The sequence below is a fragment of the Coenobita brevimanus genome, chromosome 67 (genome assembly GCF_032717465.1).
Source record: "Coenobita brevimanus isolate Jiangsu-jjx chromosome 67, ASM3271746v2, whole genome shotgun sequence".
Classification (NCBI taxonomy): domain Eukaryota; kingdom Metazoa; phylum Arthropoda; class Malacostraca; order Decapoda; family Coenobitidae; genus Coenobita; species Coenobita brevimanus.
In genome coordinates, this window is record NC_137020.1 from 17,107,269 (window position 1) to 17,127,125 (window position 19,857).

The 19,857-nt window shown below is 38.9% G+C and overlaps 1 pseudogene; it reads right to left on the minus strand.

Moving 5' to 3' along the window:
- Nucleotides 1–744: 744 nt before the first annotated feature.
- Nucleotides 745–19,857, minus strand: part of LOC145405569 (cytochrome c oxidase subunit 1-like) — a 34,937-nt pseudogene continuing 15,824 nt past the window's right edge.

Sequence of the window (19,857 nt, forward strand, 5' to 3'; positions counted from 1 at the left end):
AAGATGTAACTCATGACAAAAAAGATATAACAGAAACTCTCTCCACTACAATTGGCATAAAACTATGGTTAGCACCACAAATTTCCGAAGACTGACCGTAAAACAGACCAGGACGAGAAATTAAAAACCTAATTTGATTTAAACAACCAGGAATAGCATCAACTTCCACCCCCAAAGCAGGAACTGTTCAAGAATGAATAACGTCCGCCGCCCTTACCAACACTCGAATTTGAGTACTGAAAGGTAATACGGCCCGATTATCAACATCTAAAAGTCGAAATCCAGCTTCCCCTAACTCCTCAGTGGGAACTATAAATGAATCAAATTCCAACTGAGAATAATCTGAATACTCATAACTTCAATATCACTGATGCCCAATAGACTTTAAAGTTACACTTGGATTATTAACTTCATCCAACAAATAAAGAAGTTGCAGCGAAGGTAAGGCAATAGAAATAAAAATCAAAGCAGGAAGAACGGTCCAAATTACCTCAATCGTTTGATTTTTCAACAAAAAACGATTAATAAACCTATTAAAAAACAATCTAGATATTATATACCCTACAAGAGTTGTAATAAGAATCAGAACTATTATTGCATGGTCATGAAAAAAAATTAATTGCTCCATAAGAGGTGAAGCCCTATCTTGTAATCCCATATACTCTCAAGTTGCCATTAATTAATTCTAAAAGAGAATAGCATTCTCATTCATAGGTCCTAAGCCTAGTGCATTAATCTGCCATTTTAGAAATTAGAAACTAAAGGAATCTCCATATATCTATGATCTGCAGGAGGGTATGCATGCTTTCACTCAATAGAAGTAGGGAAATACATCGAAAACACAACTACACGATAAGACATTAACCTCTATCAAATAATAATAATAAACCCCAATACAGCTACTAAAGAAATCATAGATCCAAGAGATGACAAAACATTTCAAGCTGGTAAGCATCAAGATAATCAGAATACCGTCGAGGCATCCCATTCAACCCTAAGAAATGCCAAGGGAAAAAAGTAATATTAACTCCCAAAAACATTGTACAAAAATGAATTTTTAACCACTTAGGATTTAACGCTAACCCAGTAAATAAAGGATATCAATGCATCAGCCCCGCAAAAATTCCCAAAACAGCACCCATCGAGAGTACGTAGTGGAAATGTGCTACAGCATAATAAGTATAATGTAAAATAATATCAGTTGAAGAATTAGCCAATACAACCCCTGTTAATCCTCCTACCGTAAATAAAAAAATAAATCCTGATCCTCAACACATAAAAGGCCTATAATTAATTTGTGTCCCATGAAGAGTTCCCAACCACCTAAAAATTTTAATTCCAGTAGGAACCGCAATAATTATTGTCGGTGACGTAAAATATCCTCGAGTGTCCACATCCATCCACACAGTAAACATATGATGAGCTCACACTACAAAACCAAGAATTTCAATAGCCAACATAGCATAAATCATACCTAATCTTCCAAAAGCCTCTTTTTTTCCTGACTCTTGACTAACAATATGTGAAATCATCCCAAATGCAGGCAAAATTAAAATATAAACCTCAGGATGCCCAAAAAAACAGAATAAATGTTGGTAAGTAACTGGATCCCCTCCTCCAGCTGGGTCAAAGAAAGAAGTGTTCAAATTACGGTCTGTTAATAACATAGTAATCGCACCAGCTAAAACAGGCAGAGAAATTAAAAGCAAAATAGCTGTAATAAATACTGACCAGGCAAACAAAGGCCTACGATTCATCGTCATCCCTCGTGGACGCATATTAATAACAGTAGTCATAAAATAAGTAGCCCCCAAAATAGTAGAAACCCCAGCCAAGTGCAAAGAAAAAATTCCTAAATCAACAGACGCCCCAACATGAGCAATAGCTGCCGATAGAGGAGGATACACGGTCCAACCTGTTCCAACCCCCCTTTCTACTATCCCTCTCATTAAAAGCAGAGTTAACGAAGGAGGTAATAATCAAAACCTCATATTATTTATACGAGGAAATGCTATATCCGGTGCACCTAACATTAAAGGAACCAATCAATTTCCAAACCCACCAATTATAATAGATATAACTATAAAGAAAATCATAAAAAAAGCATGAGCAGTAACTACTACATTATAATTTTGATCATCTCCAGTCAACCTTCCTGGCTGACCTAATTCAGCCCGAATTACTAGTCTTAAAGAAGTTCCAACTATCCCAGCTCAAGCTCCTAAAACAAAGTATAAAACTCCAATATCCTTATGATTTGTTGAAAAAAACCACCGTTGCATTAAAATCTCATAGTGGAATTGTTAAGACGTTTGATTACAAATCTAAAAATGTGAGTATTCACTGAATTTTAACGTATATGTTAGTGTACAAGCACAAGAAGTTTTGATCTTCTAAGATAAGATGAAATTCCCTACCATATATTTCGTACCAATCCTCAAGGTTAATTAAACTTAAAGCCTTCAAAGCTTTCAGTAAAAGTAAAAACCTTTTAAACCTTGAAAATTAATGAAGAAGCAACTTACTCACCTTTAGATGTACGGTTTAATACATTCAAATTTCTGCCACTTCATTCTAAAATGGCAGATAAATGCCTAAGATTTAAGCTCTTATCATGGAGATTCGATCTCCTTTTAGAATTTAAGTTTTTTTTAGTATATCCAGTATATGTGACTTCCAATCACGAGGGCTAGAAACTTCTAGAAAAAAAAACAATGATCATTCTATCATTTATTACAATTTTATCTCTTCTAATCAGATGCGGCGTTATAATCCTAGCTTCCATTCTAGCTAAAAAAAAACAAAAACAATCATAGATCGAGAGAAAAACTCACCATATGAATGTGGATTTGACCTCAAGGGATCTGGCCGCTTATCATTTTCTTTACGATTTTTCTTAATTGCCGTCATCTTCTTAATTTTTGACATAGAAATTACCCTAATCCAATCAGTTGCTTACATCCTAGAAATTTCTAATGTCTATTCCTGAAGAACAGTAGGTTTATTCTTTATTCTAATTCTTCTCCTGGGCCATTACTATGAATGAGCCCAAGGAGCCCTTGAATGAAGATAATTTATCAACTTCAAATAATAGGCTATAGTTTAATAAAAAAAAATTTGATTTGCACTCAAAAGATGTCTTCCAAGACTAGCTTAACCCGAGATTTAGGCCAGAAGAGAGACTTCTAATCTCTACTTAAAGCGGTTAAACTCCGTTTATTTCTCTTATACAAAATTATTAACTTCGTAGAGATGAAGATTTACAAGTCTCTTAACAAAACACCCCTCCCTCCCCACTTGGATTTTTCATAAAAAGTAAAATTCTTAATATGGAAAACACACCTTCAAATTTTACCTCGTTATCAAATCGCCTTATGTACTAACTTATACGAAACTTAAAGACAATATAGAGCGACAGCCATATACAACTGTAATCGAACTGGGCCTAGAACACTCCATTAACTGTCCTGCTTATCCCACCTATAACATATACAATGTTGGGTCAAATCCACATATACGCCGAATGAGATCAGGTCCTTATATGAAAGGGTTCTATGCGGCCCTTTCCGTTATGAAACGGGGTGCGGCTGTGCCTGAGGACCCCTTCACACACGCTCTCAACGGCTGTGTTCCCGGGGTCCTCAGGAGCCTTACCTCAAGATCGTCCCCATAATCTTTATTCTAAAATGAGTCTAATGCCACTTGTTAACTTATTATATCCAGGAGGTCTGAGTCAAGTCTCTCTCATGAATATATAGTGGCCCTTTATTTAGCGGATTAGTGTATTGGAAAACCAAATTTAATTTTACCAAATTTAATCTGTTATTTATAACTTTATTAAAATTTGTAATAAAAACTTTATAGCAACTTTAATCTAGAGTAAACTTTGAGCTTCGCAAAATATTTATTATTTTTTTGTACCTCCCCCATCCTAAATTAAAACATTCTTTTAAGAAAAAATTTCAAGCACACTTTTTTCGCCTGACTAAATTCACCGTAAAAAATTATAGTAAAAAAATGCTTTATTTTAACTAATAAGTAAAATCAAGCAAGTCTAAGCTGGGCTTTCCAATACACTAATCCGCTAAATAAAGGGCCACTATATATGCATGAGAGATACTTGACTCTGACCTCCCGAATATAACGAGATAAAGGGTGGCATTAGCCCCATTTTAGAATAAAAATCATGAGTAGGATCTTGAGGTAAGGCTCCTGAGGGCCAGGGGTCCTCAGGCACAGCCGCACCCTATTACATAACTGATAAGGCCGCATGGAACTTTCATGTATAAGAACGTGATGGGTCTTCTTATGAATGAGTATTAGTCTTATTATGTATTAAGTGGCTGATATTCAGGCTGAAAGGGGGAGGAATTTGTGGTTGAGTTCGGTTACAGTTGTATATGACTGTCGCTCTATATTGTCCTTGATTTTGTATAAGTTTGTGTGTGAATTCTTTTTAAATGTATACATATAACATCTCTATCTATCTATATACCTAGGCTGCTTCCCCGAAGGAAAGGGAGGTAGCCGAGACAGGACGACACACTCCCCATTTACTCATCCATTCAAACACATTCATTCGCATCTTAGCCCCAAAGGGGAGAACGGACAGATCCTCACCGCACCACACCGCACAAGGGTCAACTGCGCAATGCAATCAGCGACATCCGCAGCAGGGCCCGACAGCAGAACTGGTTTACCCCTGCCACATCATAACAGACCCATCCCCTTACCCGCACCTGACCTGACTAACTGATCAGACCAAATGCGGGAGAATATCCCCTCAGGGCTGCGTCATCACTTATTCATTCACAATTTCTCTCCATTTATTTCTGTTACGCACAGTCACTCTTCCTTGCTCAACAGACATCCCTCTCGCATCCAACGCTCTCTTCACACTGTCCATCCATCCTGTTCGTGGTCTTCCTCTCAGCCTTACACCTCTCACATCAAATCTAGTTATCTTTTTCACCAATCGCTCATTATCCTTTCTCTCCATATGCCCAAACCATCGCAACACCCTCTGCTCAACTCTACCAGCCATCTCCCGAACAACTCCAGTTCTCCTTCACACTTCATCATTTCACACCCGATCCATATGCGTCACTCCACACATACTCCTCAGACACCTCATCTCCATTACATTCAAACTTTTCCCTCTGCTACACCCATATTCCATGTTTCAGCCCCATATAACGCAGTCGGTACCACAACACCCTCATACAGCCTTCTCTTTACATCCATTCTAAGCGAACGACATTTAAACACTTTTTTCATTCCTCCCAGCACCTTTCCTACTTCATTTATTCTAAACTTCACTTCTGCATCTATTCTTCCATCCACAGCAACATGTGACCCTAGATATTTAAAACAATCTACCTCCTCAAGCAACTCACCATTCAAAACTATATTCATCCCCCTACCATCTATCAACCTCTTACACTTCATCAGTTTACTCTTATTCTCATTTACTTTCAATTTCCTCCTTTCACACACCCTTCCAAACTCCTCTACCAACTGTCTCAATCTCTCCTCTGAATCAGTCACCAGTGCAGTATCATCTGCAAACAGCAGCTGCTTCAGATTCCACTCTCCACCATCAACATTCATCAGACTCAGACCTCCACCTAAAACTCTTGCATTCACCTCCCTTACAACACCATCCATGTAAATATTAAACAACCAAGGCGACATCACACATCCCTGTCGCAGCCCCACTCTCACGGGAAACCAATGACTCACAGCATTTCCCACTCTTACACACGCTCTACTATTTACATAAAAACTTTTTACCCCTTTTAATAACCTACCATCAAGTCCATACAATCTTAAAACAGTCCACAAAGCCTTCCTATCAATTCTATCATACGCTGTCTCTAAATCCATAAATGCCCAAAACACATCCTTGCCTTTCGCTAAATACTTTTCACACACTTGTCTCACAGCAAACACCTGATCAACGCATCCCCTCCCTCTCCTAAAGCCACACTGCTCATCACCAATCACTCCCTCTGTACCCTCTCTAACTCTCATAATTAACACTCTACCATACACCTTACCTACAACACTCAACAGACTTATACCCCTAAAGCTAGTACATTCATACTTATCACCCTTGCCTTTATACAACGGGACCACACAAGCACTTGCCCAGTCAATTGGTACCATACCTTTCTCAAAGCACACATACAACAATCTTACTAACCAGTCAACAATAGTCACTCCACCACCCTTCAGGCATTCCACAGCACACCCATCCATACCTGCAGCTTTCCCTGTTTTCATCTCCTTTACTGCCTTCTCCACTTCCTCCTTCGTGATCAAAGAATCATTTAACTCTCCCAACGCATTTATTCCTTGCACCCTTCCATCCACCACAATCTCAGCCACCCTTTCCTCCTCTACATTTAACAATCTTTCAAAATTGCCCATCTTTTCCTTACTGCATCCCTTACTCGTTCATCCTTCCCAGACTCTCCCTTTCGTACCCTTTTCACCTCCTTCCAAAATATTTTATTGAAAATTCTCTGTCAGCCGCCTACCCACCTTTCATCTGCTGCCGCTTTAGCATCACGCACAGCCCTTCTCGCTCTATTCCTCTTTTCCTTATACCTTTCATATGACATCTCATCCTTCCTCTGCAGCCACACTTCATATGCACGTCTCTTCTCAGCCACAGCCATACTTACTTCCTCGCACCACCATTCACTTCCTTTTCTTACACCACCACCCACACGTCTCACACAACACACCTCTTCTGCATGCCCCACAACAGCACTCTTAAACAACTGCCATTCCTCCTCCACGTTGCCATTTTCCCGATCTTTCACTGCGTTCCACTCATCTTTCAATTTCTCCTGATACTCTATCTTTTTCTCTCTTTTATCCAACTCACTTTCAAAACCTCCCTGCCACACCTAACCCTCCTAGCTCTCACAAATCTCTTACCTACTCTTAACTTTCCCTCCACCAGGTAGTGGTCAGACATACCTCCACCCTCCCCTCTCAGAACTCTCACATCCAACAATCTTCCTATTACATTCCTAGACACAACCACATAGTCCATCAAAGCTCTATCAACAACCCTTCCACCCTCCTGTCTCACCCATGTATACTTATAAATATCTTTCTTCTCAAACAGCGTATTCCCAATCACCATCTCTCGCTCAACACACATCGTTATCATTTGTTCCCCATTTTCATTTCTTCCAGGCACATCATGCATACCAACTACGCCTTCAACTGCTACATTTCCCACTCTAGCATTCAGATCTCCCATCATTACTACATTCACATTCGCTCCAAAACTCTGCAGACACTCATCAACATCATTCCAGGAAGACTCCCTCTCTTGTTCATCCCTTTCACTACCAGGCCCATATACACTCACAAACACCAACAACTCACGTTCAAATTTCTCTTTCACCCACATCAGTTTCGATGACACCTCCTTCCATTCAATCACACATTGCTGTACTTCCGGACTCACTAACAAGGCCACACCTTCTCTTGCCCTTCCTCTATCAACACCTGACAATCTTCCATTCACACTTCCAAACATAGATTCCCCCTTCCCTTTCATCTTCGTTTCACTCAAAGCTAACACATCCAACTTTCTTCTCACAAACATTCTCCCAATCTCCTCTCTTTTAGCCTCAATCGTACTACATCCACGCACATTCATAGACCCAATCTTCAGGGTACGGGGATAACTCCATCCCCCATCCCTTTCTCTGGCCTGTCTCTTTTTAGGAACTAAAAAACAGAGGAGGGGGTCCCTAGTCCCCTCACCCCGCCCCTTTTAGTCGCCTTTTACGACACGCAGGGAATACGATGGCAGTATTCTTCCTAACACAACCTGGCCGCAGAGTAGTAGTACCACCCCATTGTGCGGCCAGGTTGTGTCCCCCCCGCCACATTTACTGTTTCAAAATTTACTTCACACATTTTAAATTTATATAAAATTAAACATCAACCTCTTTATTGATATAAATATAAGTCTGATTCTTGCTTTAAATATTAGTTTTTCAATTAATAACATATGAAAATTTCAGTGTTCCGAAGCTAACAAGTTTAAAACTACAAGCTTAGATAGATCACAGTGTGTATTATTTTCGCATCAGTGAAAACTGGAAAAAAGTAAATTGAATTATCTCTGGCTAAATCTTGTGCCAGCAGTCGAGGTTATACTGGAAGGGAAAGTGAATACAAATCGATATTTAACTCTTATGTTAACTAGTAAAGATTTTTTATAATTCTATAAAGGGTGAAATCAATTTTTAAAGGATAAATAAATTAATGTATTTTAATTAATAAGTTAACAAACAAAGAAAATAAACTAGGATTAGATACACTTCTATACCTTTAAGAAAAATTTATATCTGATTAGTAACAGCTATGTGCTCTAAATTCAAAGAATTTATCGGTATTTTAGTCTAATTAGGGGAACCTGTCTTTTAAACGATAAACCACGAAAAATCTTACCTATTCTATATAGCCTGTATACCTTCATTGAGATAACTTTTACAGAACAATTTATTGAAATAATTCCATTAGAATATTAGATCAAGGTGCAGCACATGTGTAGGTTAAGATGGGTTACAATAGAATTTATGTTATCACGAATAAATATTAGAATACAAATTTTGAAGGTGTGCGAAACGCACACTCTACCACTGTACCATAGAGGCTCCATATATATATATATATATATATATATATATATATATATATATATATATATATATATATATATATATATATATATATATATATGTATACCATATATATATGTATACCATATATATGTATACCATATATATATATATATATATCATTTCCTGTGGCACCCCACGGGATGCATAGGGCCTCAATGAACTCTCTCCACCAATATTTGTCTCTTGCCATCTCCTTCAGGTCCCACCAACACTCCTCTCCCGCTTCTTCTTTCATTGTTCTCAACCAGGTTTCCCTCGGCCTACCTCTACCTCTTCTTCCTCTAGCAGTCCACTTTGGCACATCCTGTATTAAACAACCTTCTTTTCTGTATATGTGCCCCAGCCACTTCCAGCGAGACAGTCTCACATATTCATTAACTGGTTCCACTCTCGTAATATCCATTACTTTTGCATTTGTAACTCTGTCTTGCCACTTTACCCCGAGAATCCTTCTCAGCATTTTATTCTCAAATCCTAATACTTTCTGATCTGTTGCAATTGTACTGTACCATGACTCATGCCCGTAAATTAAAATTGGTCTAACCATGGACTTGTAAATTTTCACTTTAGTATGTACCGAAAGCATATTATTATTCCAAACAGATTTCAACATTCCAACAGCTCGCCAAGCCTGTCTAATCCTCTCCTCAATTTCATTGTTTAATGATCCATTAGATGATACAATCGTTCCCAGATATTTAAAATTTTCTACGTTCTTCACCACATTATTCCCAATTACACAATCGATTTGGTTCTCCACTTTCATATTAATAATTTCAGTCTTTCCACAATTTATTACCAATCCCACTTTTTCTCCTTCCTCCACCAGACAATCAAGCACCCTCTGCACCTCGTAAATACTTCCGCAAATCAGTACAATATCATCAGCATAGTCCAAATCCATCAGCTTCTTATTTTCTTTCCAGTTAATTCCCGCACCTGTTCTCCTTACAACCTTTTTCATAACATAATCCATAACCAAAACAAACACCAATGGCGAAAGAACTCCTCCTTGAATCACTCCTGACCTAACTTGAAATGGATCACTCATAGAACCACCCACCATTACCTTACAAAAAGTACCTTCATGCAGGCTTCTAATAATATTTACAGCCTTTTCTGGTATACCATAGAATCTCATAATTTTCAACATAGCTCCACGTGAAACACTATCAAACGCCTTTTCAAAATCCACAAAACACATGCTAAGTGGCATTTTCATCTCATTAGCTTGTTGCATTAGATGCCTTACAATAAAAATCTGATCATTACAACCTCGACCCTTTCTAAATCCCGCTTGTTCTTCTCTTAAAATTTTATCAACTACTGGCTCTATTCTGTTCAACAAGATTTTGGAAAAGACTTTTGCAACTACAGGTGTCAAAGTTATCCCCCTCCAATTGCCACACACACTTAAATCTCCCTTTTTTGGTATTTTTATAATCACTCAATTTTTCCACTCTTCTGGAATTCCACCATTATCCCAAGCCACATTAAAAAGTTTCTAAAGCACATTCATCAACTCGTCATTTTCAACCTTAAGCATTTTAGGGAATATTCCATCCTCACCTGGGGCCTTAAAATTCTTTAACTCCTTTATAGATTTTGCTACCTCTTCCAAAGTTATATCCCCTGTTTCTATCTGCAAATCTCTCTCGGCTGGCAAAATGTCCTCTTCAGCTGGGATTGGTCTATTTAGAACAGATTCAAAGTGCTCTCTCCACCTTCCTTTTATATCCAAGTCTTTAGTCATCAAATTACCATTTCCATCTCGTACAGGTATTTCCTTCCTTCTCTTTTCAGTCCCAGTTAACTCCTTTATGGCCTGATACGCTGCTCTTGTGCTCTGACCGTCATATTTACTTAATTTAATTTCTGTCTCTGTCGCCTTTTCATCATATAGTCTCCTCTTATCACGTCTAACGAGTCTTTTTACTTCAGAATGTAAACTCCAGTACTTTGCTCTAAGTACTTCAACTACCTGGCCATCAACATGTTGTTCTTCACTTCTTAACTTAGCCTCTTTCCTTTTCTGAATTGCATTCCATGTTTCATCTGACATCCACTTTTTCCTTCTCGCTTTTCCCTTTTTCTTAATAGTAACCTTAGCACTCTCATGCAAAACCTCTTTTACCTCTCTCCACATTTGATTAATATCATTGTCTTCAGATTCCATCAAAGTCTGCAGGACTAGAAACCTGTTTCTACTTTCCCACCGAAACTTTTCCCTCGTGCTCTCATCACTTCTCAGCTCATCAAAATCATAATTATTACCTCCTGTACAGTTACCATTAACGTTTCTCTTAAGTTTTATTTTAATCTTTGACAACAAGTTGGTGATCACTATCTATATCTGCCCCCCTCCTTACGCAAACATCTTGCAAATAACTCCTATGCCTTCTGCTAATTGCAATGTGGTCAATCTGGTTACAATATTTACCACATGGTGAAATCCAAGTAGTCTTATGTATTTTTCTATGCTCAAAGATAGTTCCACCAATTATAAGGTCATTTGCCAAACAAAAGCTTCCAAGTCGCACCCCATTTTCGTTTCTTATACCAACACCCTCCTTACCCATGCAATCTTCACAGCCATCCCTACTACTGCCAACAATCGCATTAAAATCGCCAATGCAAACTAACACATCATGTCTTGCCACTCTATTCACTACATCCTGCAGCTTCTCATAAAAGTCATCCTTCATTTCATCAGCAGCCTCATTTGTCGGAGCGTACCCTACAACCATACTGATATTACCATGGTCAGATTTTAAACGAGCATAAAGCAAGCGCTCATTAATTGGTTCAGACTCACATACTGCCTTACAAGCATCTATACTCAGCAGTGAGCCTACTCCTTGGTAATGATTTCCATCACTCCTACCAGAAACCAACATAGTAATACCATCTTCCAAATTCATTTTATCAACTCTAAGCAACCTCGTTTCTGTAAGAGCACAAGTATCCATCTTGTATTCCTTGAACACTGAAATAAGTTCTTCCATTTTACCAGCATGATTGAGAGTTCGAACATTCCAGTTTCCTATTCTTAAGGTTCTTTTTGGATTTATGAACTTATTTTTACACCGTGGGATTCTTAGCACCCTCTGCCCACTTAAGGGCTGCACGGAACTGAGGGCCATATATATATATATATATATATATATATATATATATATATATATATATATATATATATATATATATATATATATATATATATATATACATATATATATATATATATATATATATATATATATATATATATATATACATATATATATATATATATATATATATATATATATATATATATATATATATATATATATATATATATATATATATATGGAGCCTCTGTGGTACAGTGGTAGAGTGTGCGATTCGCACGCTGGTGAGTGCGGGTTTGCCTCCCGCCAGAGTTGTAAAAACTTTGGGAAGCGTTCACCAAGCAATTTGCTACTTTGGCGGATACAAGGGGTGCTGTGGTTGAACCAGTATCGCATACTGGTATGCTTACACCCAATCGGCTTAAGGCGGGACGATTACATTTGGTTCACAGACTACACACATCCAAAGCCACTACAATCACACTCACAAGCACTTCTCACCCTACATACAGTCTCTACCAGACAGCCTAAGCCACTGGGTAGAGATACATTGGCTGTATCGTCCCTGTTTCGGTAGGGATAGGCCGGTCCTGCAATGGACCTCAACGGCTGATGAGGATGATGATTAGAGAGAGAGAGAGAGAGAGAGAGAGAGAGAGAGAGAGAGAGCCTCTGTGGTAAACCGTGCGTTTTCGTACACTGAAGAAAGACTGTTCGCGCCCCGCCAGGGTAATAAACGTTGGGGAGAGTACTTCTGGCCATGTATTGCTTGGCGGACGTAAGAGGTGCTGTGGTTGAACCAGTGTCGCATACTATAAAGTATGCTTGCACCCAGTCGGCTTGCGTGGGCTGATTACACTTGGTTCACAGACTATACACACATCCAAAGCCACTCCAACACTACAGTTACACTTACAAGCACTTCTCATCCTACATAGAATCTCTTCAGACAACCTAAGCCACTTGATAGGCTACACTGACTGTATCTTTCCCACTTCGGTCGGGATAGGCAGGTCCTGCAGAGGACATTGAAAAGGCTGATGATATATATATATATATATATATATATATATATATATATATATATATATATATATATATATATATATATATATATATATATATATATATATATACAGTATATATATATATATATATATATATATATATATATATATATATATATATATATATATATATATATATATATATATATCATCATCATCATCATCATCATCAGCCATTATAAGTCCATTGCTGAACAAAGGCCTTCCCCAACCTTCTCCACGAATTCCTTGGCTGAGCCAATCTTTGCCACGTTTTCCCTGCAAATTTCTCTATCTCATCTCTCCACCTCCTTTCTGGCCTTTTTCTGCTACGCTTACCATCTCTTGGTGTCCAATCAGTCAACCTCTTGCTCCATCGATTATCTCTTGCTCTTGCTACATGGCCTGCCCACCTCCATTTCAGTTCTTTTATAACTTCTATAATATCTTTGACTTTAGTCTGCTCTCTCACCCAAGTAGATCTTTTCCTGTCTCTTAAAGATATTCCCAACATTGACCTTTCCATTGCTCTCTGAGAACGAATTAATTTATTTTCCATCAATTTTGTCAGTTTCCAAGTCTCACAACCATACGTCATAGCTTGAATTATACATTCGTTATATACTTTTCCTTTCATACAAACTGGCAAGCTACTTTTCATAATGTGTCTATGTTTACCGAAAGCTTTCCATCCAATTGTAATGTGTCTTTTTATTTCGGTATCATTATCTTTCGTTAATTTTAGTATTTGTCCCAGGTAACTGTACTCCTCAACTTCTTCAAGAATTTCTCCACTTATTCTTATGACGCTCTTTGGTGTTTGAGGATTAAACATTACTCTAGTTTTACTCCGGTTCATCTTTAGCCCTACTTTGAGACTTTCTCTGTTCAGGTCATTTAACATTTCTTGCAAAATCTTATAATATATATATATATATATATATATATATATATATATATATATATATATATATATATATATATATATATAACATGTAAGGGGGAAAAATAAGATTTTATGAATAGTAATACGCTGGTTACAGACAACAAGACAGGTGTTGCTATTGAGTAGCTCGAATCACTGTCCAACAACTCCAATATGACTGGAAGTGAATGAGCCAAGAGACGTCAGAAACCACCTGACAGGAAACGTGAAGACAATAATAATATGATTCGGGATATATTTATGGAAATATATACAGATAGATGCACTGAACATTCACCTGAAATAACATTTATTACTTGTATGTTAATACAGAATACTTAGAAGAATGTACAGTCGTCAAACTTTCCACCTGGGCCACCTACCCGCGAGAGGTGGGTAACGGGTGCTGGCAACAGTGTATCTGTTTGTTCTTGTTTACGTGCTCGATGAAAGTTCGGATCATCAACTCTCTTCGTCCGTAGCGAACCTCCGTCAGAGGCAGAGTTCATCCCATGGATGACTGGGTACGGCTGACTCGAGGCAGTATTTTGCCTCAGTGAACGAGTTTCAACCTCTAACATCTACAGTTTCCATCAATTTTACTTAGTTTAAATTAATATCCGCCGAATGAGTAATCCTGTGACGACTAATGACCAAAATTATCTAATCATGTCTCGGTTCAAGAATGGTATTTCAATAGGTTTAATCGAGACCGGCCCAGGACTGGCGAAATGCAAAACCGCAAGGGCCGGTCACAAGACGGTTCTTCCCCCTAGTATTCAGTGGACAGTTTTTAGCCATGGGTTTATCATGTAATAATTAAAAAGTACACATTTATACATATGTAATATATGTAAAAATGCGGTCTATTAGACCTAGAGCAGCTTGTACAGCACTCTACCCTATCCCTGACCGCCTTGGAGAGCGCTCCAACATACTTGACCTCTTCCTTACAACTAATCCTTCTGCTTCCACTGTTAATCTTTTCTCTCCGTTGGGCTCCTCCGATCACAACCTTATCACCTTAACCTGTCCTATCGCTCCAGTACGGCCTGTGGACCCTCCAAAGAAAAGTCGTCTGTGGCACTTTGGAGCTGCGAATTGGGAGGCCCTCAGGCAGTACTTCATTGATTTTCCCTGGAATGATTATTGCTTCCATGGCCGGGAGCCATCTGAGTGTGCCTTGTGCATTATGGAGGTTATTTTCTTGAGCATGGAAGCATACATTCCTTTCTGATATCCTCTGACTAATGCAAGAAAGCCTTGGTTTAATCACACTTGTTAGAATGCTGTCCACAGCAAGGAGAGGCCTACAAAAGGTACCGGAGCCAACCCATCCCTGAATCACATTTTTTATACGTTTCTGCCCGGAATCGTGCTAAGCCTGTTCTTCGCTCTGCTAAAAATAATTTCATCCATACTAAATGCTCTCAACTCTCCAACTCGAATTCTTCTCGCTTTTTCTGGCACCTTGCCAAAAACCTTTCTAACAAATTTACCTCATCATCCTTCCCTCCTCTTTTCTGCTCTGATGGCTCTGTAGCTATTTCTTCTACTGATAAAGCAGATATCATCACTCAGACTTTCTCCTACAAATCCACCTTAGACGATTTCGGTGCTGTTCCTCCACCACTTCCCCCCTCTGACTTCCTCATGGCTGACATTAAAATGTCTTCAGGTGATGTATTTTCTGCCATTCCTGGCCTCAATACTAATAAGGTATATGGGCCTGATGGAGTCCCTCCTGTTGTTCTCAAGAACTGTGCTTCTGTCCTTACACCCTGCCTAGGCAAGCTCTTTTGCCTTTGTCTGTCAACATGTACCTTTCCCTCTTGCTGGAAGTTTGCTCTCATTCAGCCAGTCCCAAAGAAGGGTGACCAGTCTCAACCCTCTAACTATCGTCCAATTGCTTTAACATCCTGTATCTCAAAAGTTTCGAGTCAATTCTTAATAGAAAAATTTTAAAGCATCATTCCTGTCACAACCGTCTTCCTGATCGTCAGTATGGGTTCCATCAGGGACGCTCCACTGGCGATCTTCTCACTTACCTTTCAGACTCCTGGTCATCCTTCTTTCGGAACTTTGGCGAAAGCTTTGCCATTGCACTTGATATCTCAAAGGCTTTCCATCGAGTGTGGCATAAATCTTTAATTTCCAAACTGCCCTCTTACGGTTTCTATCCTTCTATCTGTGCCTTCATCTCTAGATTCCTTTCTGGTCGTTCTATAGCCTCTGTTGTAGACGGCCATCGTTCTTCTCCTAGATCTATCAACAGTGGTGTTCCTCAGGGCTCTGTCCTATCACCAACTCTCTTCCTTTTATTCATCAATGACCGCTAATCTAACCCTATCCACTCTTATGCTGATGACTCCACCCTTCACCTTTCCATTCGCTTCCTGCAACGTCCATCTCAGCAGTTACTTCAACAAACAAGGGATGAGGCTATGGCACACCTAATGTCTGACTTGGCTCGTATCTCTGACTGGGGTAAAAATAATCTGGTTGTTTTTAATGCATCAAAGACTCAGTTTTTACACCTATCAACCCGACAGAATCTTCCACAGGTATACCCACTAATGTTTAATAATATTCAGCTTAATCATGCATCATCCTTGAATATGCTTGGGGTTTCATCCACTCTGGACTTATCTTGGAAAGATCATATTGCATCTCTTGCAAAATCTGCTTCCTAGAGATTAGGTGTGCTAAGCCGACTCTGTTCCTTCTTTACCCCACACAACTGTTGACTCTATACAGGGGTTTTATCCGCCCCTGTGTGGAGTACAACTCTCATGTGTGGGGAGGCTCCCCATATACAGCTCTTCTCAACAGGGTGGAGTCAAAGGCTTTTCGTCTCATTAACTCTCCTCCTCTTACTGACTCCCTTCAACCTCTGTCTCTTCGTTGCACTGTTGCATCTTTATCTCTATTCTATCCCTGCTTCAATGGTCACTGCTCCTCTGAACTGTCAGCATGTATTTCTCCACCTCTATGATGGGTGCGCAACACCCGTCTAGAAGCAACCTCTCATCCCTTTTCTGTCCAACTCTCTAATACAAGAGTTAACCGTTACTCCCAGTCCTTGATTTGTGCAACAGGTCAACTCTGGAGCTGTCTCCCTCTGTCTGTATTTCCTGCTTCCTATGATCTCCAGTCTTTCAAACGCAGTGTGTCCAGGCATCTCAAAATGATTGGATCTTGAATTTGGCTCTCACTTGTATTTTGTTTTTCTCTTGGAAGGAACAACAATTGCGGGCTCCCGGCCTTTGGTTCCTTCTTCTTCGCATAAAAAAAAAAAAAAGAATTGTTTTCAGTACTCTCGTTATCCAATACTTTCAAGAAGTTCCTTTGAAACTCTATAGGCTAATATTTGTCGACTGTATATTGCGATGAACTCTGAGGTTCACGACGGAAGACGAGAGTTGATGATTCGAACTCTCGTCGAGCATGTACACTCGGAAGCACTAATTTCTCCCCCCCCTAGTAGCCGGAGTCGCGGCCAGTGAGAGACCAGGGGTTCGAACACCCCACACCCACATCCCCTCCCCCAACCCCAGTGGCAAATGTTGTTGGACAAATGTGGAACGGCCAAAGCTGGTGATCTTACAATGTCATGATTGTTTTTATAGAGAATCAGAACCAGTAGGTGTAAGTATATAAAGGTATTTAATGTGTATTACTGTGCTGTTATCCACAACATATGAAAAAGGAACGAAAATGAAAGAAGACCTACATTGTATTATGTGTTATTGTCTGTAATAGTTACGTCCTATATTATAATGTTACAAATAAGTATAGTATAATGAACAGCATCTGTTGAAAGATATGATGTCTTTTCTCACACATTCTCATTCCCACCACCACCACCACCACCCTTCTCTCTGGGTTTATATCAACCAAACACCTCTCTTATCCTCCTGTCCCCCACTCCCACGCTTAGTTAACCAACATAAAGATATTGATGAAATGATCCGTCAGGTATTGATCATATTAATATTAGCATACACCTCAGTATTAAGCACCAACAAATCAGTAACATACAATACTTCGATAAACCTGCCAACTATTTCATCTTGTAAGCTGTTACGTGACATATGCACTGCAAGTTTGACCTTGTTACAGGGACATACTGCTGTTTATTGCTAACACAGGTTATGGGTGTTTTTGGACGTCCATCAATTCATATTAACGTGACAATTTAAGCCTCACATTATAAACATGTAAGGTTTATATTCCTGTCACTGCCGTATTAACCAAACGAATCAGGGATCGGTTCTGACGAACCACAAACTCTCTGCTTCAACGAAAATATTTCGACCTCTTGTCACAACAGTGACAAAATGTCACAATGTATACGACTGAATGTGGGTCAGTCGTCTACCTAATGACATTGTGTCACTTGTCACAGGAGGTCGGAATATTTTCGTAAAAGCAGAGAGTTTGTGGTTCGTCAGAACCGATCCCTGATTCGTTTCGTCCATCCATTAATGACAAGAACATAAATCTTAAGTGTCTATAATGTAAGGCTTAAATTGCCACGTTAATATGAATTCATGGGCGTCCAAAACCACACACAACCTGTGTTAAAGTAAAACAACCGTATGTCCTTGTATCACAAGGTCCAACTTGCGGTGAGTATATCACGTAACTGCTTACAACAAGATGAAATAGTCAGCAGGTATACCGAAGCATTGTATGTTATTGATTTGTTGGTGCTTAATACAGAGGTGTATTATAGTAATAATATGATCAATACCTGACGGATCATTTCATCACTATCTTTGTTTACGTTGGTTAATAATGGGTGTGACTGGTGGACGAGAGGATAAGAGAGGCGTTTGGTGGAGACAGGAATCGAGAGAGATGGGTGGTGGTGGCGGGAGTGAGAATGTATGAGAAAAGACATCATATATTTCAACGGATGCTGTTCACAACACTATACTTATTTGTAACAATATAAAATAAGACATAAGTATTATAGACAATAACACATGGCACACTGTAGGTCTTCTTTCATTTTCGCGCCTTTCCTCTACAGTGTGCCATGTGACATTGTAAGATCACCAGCTTTGGCCGTTCCACATTTGTCCAACAACATTTGCCACTGGGGTTGGGGGAGGGGATGTGGGTGTGGGGTGTTCGAACGCCTGGTCTCTCACTGGCCGCGACTCCGGCTACTAGGGGGGGAGAAATTAGTGCTTCCGAGTGTACACACAAACAGATACACTGTTGCCAGCACCCGTTACCCACCTCTCGCGGCGAGGAGGCCCAGGTGGAAAGTTTGACGACTGTATACATGCAGGCGAAAATTATATATATATATATATATATATATATATATATATATATATATATATATATATATATATATACACACACACACACACATATATATATATATATATATATATATATATATATATATATATATATATATATATATATATATATATCATTAAGGGTGTCGCAGTTATAGTCATCATACACCAGCCAACGTCATCCCAGTGTGAGAAAAAAATAAAAATGGAGAGTTGCAGTTTGTCTCAAGCATTAAGTCACTGAAAATAAATAGAGAGAGAGAGAGAGAGAGAGAGAGAGAGAGAGAGAGAGAGAGAGAGAGCAATTAGATTTGTATACAAGATTAAGTATAGATAGAACTCATAGCCAAGGATTATATGGAAGTGTTAAACTAATGGTTAACACTGTAGGATTAACGCTGTTACTGCGACGTTGGCATATCTTGACAGGAGGTAACGCGGGGTATAGGAACTCCTGAGGCGACTGTACCTGCACAAACAAAACAAATAAGTAAACAGATAAATAAAAAATCTACTGAGCCTAAGCATAACAAATGGTAAGCACATCAAGTAAACACCAGAGTACTAGAACACATACAAGTCATACTTTAATCTTACTCAGTGACCTTGACCTTTGACTGGTCGTTCTCAAATTGAATCCCTTCATACTTGGCGCATCCTGAACACTTCCACCAAGTTTTGTCTAAATTGTATAAAAATTTATACTGTATTTAGTTTGACAATACGATGGAACCTTGT